At 39.9% G+C, this 5,984-nt stretch overlaps 1 pseudogene; it reads right to left on the bottom strand.

The window, feature by feature from the left end:
• Window positions 1-817: 817 nt before the first annotated feature.
• LOC100752171 lies at window positions 818-1,395 on the bottom strand (annotated as a pseudogene).
• Between the last annotated feature and the right edge of the window lie 4,589 nt (window positions 1,396-5,984).

Genomic DNA, 5,984 nt, shown 5'->3' on the forward strand with positions numbered 1-5,984 from the left:
GGAACATCTTGTGGTATCTTCGAAACAGCAAGCAGGAAGGCCCCACGGCCTTTTCTTGGAACAGCAGTTGTTAGTAATCTCGCTTGGCCAAACCGTATCTAATTATGGGTTACAGGGGGCTCACAGGGTTGGGCTTTAAGTCACATAATTGGGCCTATGGCCCTTTACAGGAGAAGAGCGGGGAAAGCCTCAATATATATATATATATATATAATATATATATATATGCATAGCCCTGATCTCTCCACGTCTGATGGTGTCATCCTCTTTCTTGGGGTGTTACATGCTTTATAGATCCCAATATTCCCCACTTGCTATTTGGTGTGTGGAGAGAAATATAGCACTACAGAGGATGGTGGCGGAAGGCAGCAGAAGCACTTTCGCGTGATGCTGTCCCAATTCCAGGAGCCTCCAGGATACACTTGGACTCCTGAGGACATGGGTCTGTGGCAGACAAGAGTATGGAGAAAGCCCACTCTGCCTTGGGCTCTCAGGATAGCACTGTGTTCTAAAAGCAAAGGGCATGTGATTAGGGAGCAGACTGGGCTCCTGTATAGTGCCATGGTGACTAGTGGCACCATTTGAGGATAAGTAGGGGAGGCATGCATGGCTTGATTCCCCAGAAACAAACAGACAAGCTGGGGCATAGATCAATTCTAGTAAGCAGGAAGACTGCAGATCATAACGATGGTTGCTGATTTGGCATCAAAGGTGTGATACTGTCAAGGCCACAATGGCTGAAAGTGGCACCAACATGCTGCAGCCAGACAAAGTGAGTGGTCAACACGTGTGTGAACGTAGGATGTTCTGTGAGTGTCTTAGCCAATAGCTCAGAGCTTCACAGGACGGCCACTCTGCCTGGCAAGCTTCTCTTGGACAGTGTCTCCCATGGAGCCTTCGAGCACTTACATAGCATATTTCTGTGTCCACTCTCTTGCTAGTCTGTTGTATATGGGCTTGGGCAGGAAGATGTCCGTGGGAACCTGGGCAGCCGCACACAAAGCCAACCCAAAGAGGACGCATACTTCTGTCTGTGGGCCTTGTAGGTGTGGGCTATTTCTGGCACCAGTGGGTCATCAGGGTTGGGGTCGTAGAGCAGTGAGAAGATGGATAAGAGAACTTTGGACACAGTCAATACTGGGGAACCACTGGGACCTCAGGATGTCCAGGCAGATGCTGCCATTGTGGTTGATATTAGGGTGATAGATTTTGGTTGTAAAAGCAACCTTTGGCGGCTTGAAAGGATAATCTGTCGGGAAGTGGATGGTCAGGAAGAAAACACCTCCTTGGTAAGGACTGTCATTCGGGCCCATGATGGTGGCCTGCAGGTGGAACAAGTCATCACCTACAGGTTCTGCAGAACACTGAGCAGGAGGATCCCTCTGTAAGTCAGTCAGTTCCGAGGATGCTGGCTGGCCTTATGCGTCCTCTCTTCTTGGGATCACATGGCGACTCTTCTTTGGGGCTCTTAACAGAGATGTTGCCTCAAATAAATTTAATTTAGAAATTTCAGAACCCAATATGATAAATGGATTGTTCCATTTCATAGTTTATATCATTTTGTTTTGCTATTCCCATGTCATTAGTTTGCCATTTCTCTATTATTTGTACCATAATTTATAGAAATTCAGATAAGTAGTTTTAGCCTTTTGTAAATTTTTATTTACTTTCTTTTTATTTAAATTTTTTCCTTTTATTTCACATACAAAGCCCAGTTCCTCCTCCTTCCCCTCCTCCTTCCCCCTACCTCTCTCCTTCCAACCCCCAACCCACTCCTCAGAGGGATTAAGTCCTTCCTTGGGGAGTCAACAAAGTCTGGCATATCCCTCCCCCTGTATCAGGATGAGCAAGGTATTCCACCATAGGGAATGGGAACCAAAAAGCCAGTTCATTCACCCTGGATAAGTCCTGGTCCCACTACCAGCACCCCCCCAACACACACACAAACTAAGCCACATAACTGTCACCCACATTCAGAGGGACTATTTTGGTCTCATGCAGGTCCCCCAGCTATCAGTCCATAATCAATGAGTTCCCACTAGCTGGAGTCAGCTGTCTCTGTGGTTTTTCCCATCAAGATCTTGGCCCACCTTGTTCACATGATCCCTCCTCCCTCTCTTCAACTGAATTCCGGGAGCTCAGCACAGAACTTGGCTGTGGGTCACTGCATCTGCTTCCATCAGTTACTGCTTGGAGGTTCTATGATGATCTAGGTTGTTAGTCACTAATCTGGATTATAGGGGAAGGCCCATTCAGACACCCTCTCCACTATTGCTAGGATTCTTAACTGGGGTCATCCTTGTGGAATCCTAGGAATTTCCCTAGTACCAGGTTTCTCCCTAACCCCATAATGGCTCCCTCTGTCAAAATATCTCTTTCATTGTTGTCCCCCTCCACCGCCCCGACTTTGTCTTCTTGATCCCTCATGTTCCCATCTCCCATTCCCTCCTTTCTAGTCCCTTCCCATTTACCCAAGGAGATCTTAACTATTTTCCCTTCTTGGGGCCCTTCAGTTGTGTCCCTCTTAGGGTCCCCTTTTTACCTAGCTTCTCTGGGGTTGTGGATTGTAGTTTGGTTATCCTTTGCTTTACTTCTAATATCCACTTATGAGTGCGTGCATACTCTGTTCGTCTTTCTGGGTCTGGGTACTCAGGATGTTTTTGTTTTGTTTTGTTTTGTTTGTTTTTTTTTCTATCTAAACTCTTTATTTCCAAAAATTTTGACATCAAAGATCAATATCCTAAAGCAGATATTTCCGGTTGCTTATCAATACATATTCATATGCATTAACTGTTCTTTATACTTAGTTCAATGATCTATCACTTCCGAGGACTATGTATTCATCCTTGGTGGCAACATGGATTGCCATTGTTACCATGGGTGCTCACTCCATCACTATCCTGGAAATTTCTTTTCCATCTTTTCCATCTCATCCACACTTTTCAGTATTTCCTCTTCCACTCTATGAGTTGGGAGGGTTCTATTAATCTTAACAAGAATGGTCACATGGGATATCAGGTTGGAATGTGTCATGTGCCTGAAAATGTCATTATAGAGTATGAAGGTCTCTGAATGTTCTCTTTCTCTCGCTGTCTCGCTCCCTCTCTCTCTCCTCCTTCCCCCTTCTTCTTTTTATGTGTTTCAGCTCATAAAACTTTCCTTTGAGAACTTCTTTTTTCCATTTATATAGGCCCTTTGGGTTAGATCTATTTTCTTCCATTTTTATGAACATTTTATGGGCTCTGTGAAACTAAAATTTCATGTTCTCTGGTTCTTGGAAATAATCCTGAAATTCTTTCCATGACTTCGTGTTCTCTGCTTTTTTTTTTCTCCCCTGTTCTTTATTTCTGGCAGCCCTGCAAAGGACTTTTCTGGATTTGTTCTCTCATTATCTTCTCTTTTTATCTCATCAGCCTTGGCTCACTTTCTGACAGCTTTCTTCAAATTTATTCTTCAATATCCTTTGAGTCTTTTCTCCCATTATTATAATTTTATCTACTTTATATTTTCTACCATTTTTATTTTATATCCACCTCTGCTTTATTTTTTTTTAATTTTATTTCATTTTAGAAAAAGATGTAGCACTTTCCTTCATTTCTCTCAGGATACTAAATGTAATTTCTTTTTAAGAATTAAAGAGGTCAGAGACCATGAATTTGAGAAAAAGCAAGAGGTGGGGTCCATGGGAGAGGTTAAAGTAGGAAAGGTGAAAAGGGAGTAATTATATTTTGATTAAAATGTTCTTTCAGATTAGTATATCCTTGTAATTGTTTTTGTTATATTTTGTTCATATTGTATTACATTATTTCTTATATATTAGATAGCAACATAATTTTATGAGGATTCTATAGCATACTCAATTATTATTTCTGTTTGTGATAATTAATGGCAGTGTAGAATCTCATTGCATGAAGTAGAAATATGTGATTTTGTATGTGTTCTGTGTATACAGGAAGCTGCACCCTTCTTAACATATTCCTGAATTCTCACGTCTCTATCTAGATTAACTGTAGACTTGCACAGGCCTCTCTCCCTTTTACCTTAGTTGCATCACAACACCCATGGCACTTCTACCTAATGTCCACCAGGTGCTCTCAGACATCATCCTAGTTACCTACATAAAGTATGAAAATGGAGAGAAAGAACACTTAGGATGTGTAGGTAAGAAGCTCTTCATTTTGAAACAATAAATTTCACTTATCTGTAACATTTTATTACTAGTAAGGTTTAGAACAAGAAAGAGTTGGTTAAAACTACTTACTCACTATGAGTCACATGATAGTAAACAAAATATTAACCTCTAAATTCCACATTTTTCAATCATTAGGTAGATAATACCTAATCTATAAAGCTACTGTAAAAATTGATAATGAATTTAAATTACTAACTACACTGTCCACACAAGTACTAACTTAATGTTAACTTTATAATTAAAGAAAAAGGAAGTCTATGTCAATCCTATGAAACTAGATGAATATAAGAATACAAAGAGAAGCATTATATGAGGTAGAGAAACTCTTCCTTCAGTACACACATATACACACTTGACTATGCCCCTCTGGTGGGTTGGTGTGATTATTAGGAAAACTCTTTCAAATGGTCAGTTATCTTAAGATAATCAGCTTCTTTATCTCATCTTCTATGCTTGCTGTTGCTCAGATAGATAGTTGCTATCACAAAGTGATTTATGTACATGGTGTGAAACTTTTGTGAAATTTATTAACAGAGATTCACAGAAGCCAGAAATGATGAAGATGAATCTCATGGGCCTTAGTTAGGTTGAAAGTAATCCAGTGACAGCCAAGGAAGGGATCAGGCAGATGCAAGCAAGTTAGGACCAGCATGTGAAGCAGCGAGGCTAGTGGATGTAGATGCTGGACTCTCACTGCATACAAAGGTGTAGCTGGGGTGGGGGGTAGGTGGGGAATTACTGGTGGCCACTGGAGTAACATCAAATAAGGAGAAGTTGTCCTAGTAAACCCAGGTGTTTTATCCATTGTACTGTTGAGGACTGGGACAGGGCATCAGTGGATATCAGTAACATCTGTAACACTGGCCATGTGTCGACATTTCTGTAAAAGGACAAAGAAAAGTGAGGATCTAATGCTAGCAGGAGAGGATGAGAAGGTAAGTCAGCACTTCTGAGACTCCAGGGTATCTGAAGAGCATCTGTATGCCATTAGTGTATTAAATACAGTCTTTTGACAAATTGGTCCATACTGTTTCTATGGCGTAGCCCATCCCTCTCCTAGACCCAAATAACCAGGAGACTGTATTCTGATAACTGTTTCTTTTTTCTTTTAACCATCAACTTCTTTGTTTTTCTTGATGATGGTAACTTTTTATCATTTATTTTTTTTCATCAGAACAATATATTTTCTAAAGCAGATGGAAAAAAATCCAGCTACATGTCTAGCTACACAATGAAAAACAGTCAATATTAAGGAAGCATAATGCATCTTTTTATGTATGTGAAATTATATCTAACATTTTAATGAAGTGATAAAAGAGAGTAATATACAGAAAACAATACATAATTCCATATTCTGTATTTCAACATGTGTATATTTACAAGTACAGCCACTATTATTAGTTACATATAGATTGGTGGTAGAATTTTAGAAAACTAACTGTTTATGATTTTCTACTCTTGGTTTATTTATAGTTTGTTAAATGCATCAAAGTAAGCTAGTTAGTTTGTCGAAGAAATCAAGAGTTAAATAAACAAACTTTCAGGCATCATAAATAAATACCAAGAGGTCAGTCCCGTTTAGAAGCAGTTTTTTTTTTTTTTTTTCATGGGTGGTATCCTTTGCTCAGCCCCAAATCGTTAGCTTTGATGATTAATTCACCTTTACATTGTCTATGCCTCTCAAATCAGTATAAACATAAATTCTACAACATGAAATGAAGACCAAATTTCTAGGGAGATTCTGAAGACAGAAAATCAGAAAGAGCCTGTCAATATGTGTTAATATGATTCT

The sequence above is a fragment of the Cricetulus griseus genome, assembly GCF_003668045.3.
Source record: "Cricetulus griseus strain 17A/GY chromosome 1 unlocalized genomic scaffold, alternate assembly CriGri-PICRH-1.0 chr1_1, whole genome shotgun sequence".
Classification (NCBI taxonomy): Eukaryota; Metazoa; Chordata; class Mammalia; order Rodentia; family Cricetidae; genus Cricetulus; species Cricetulus griseus.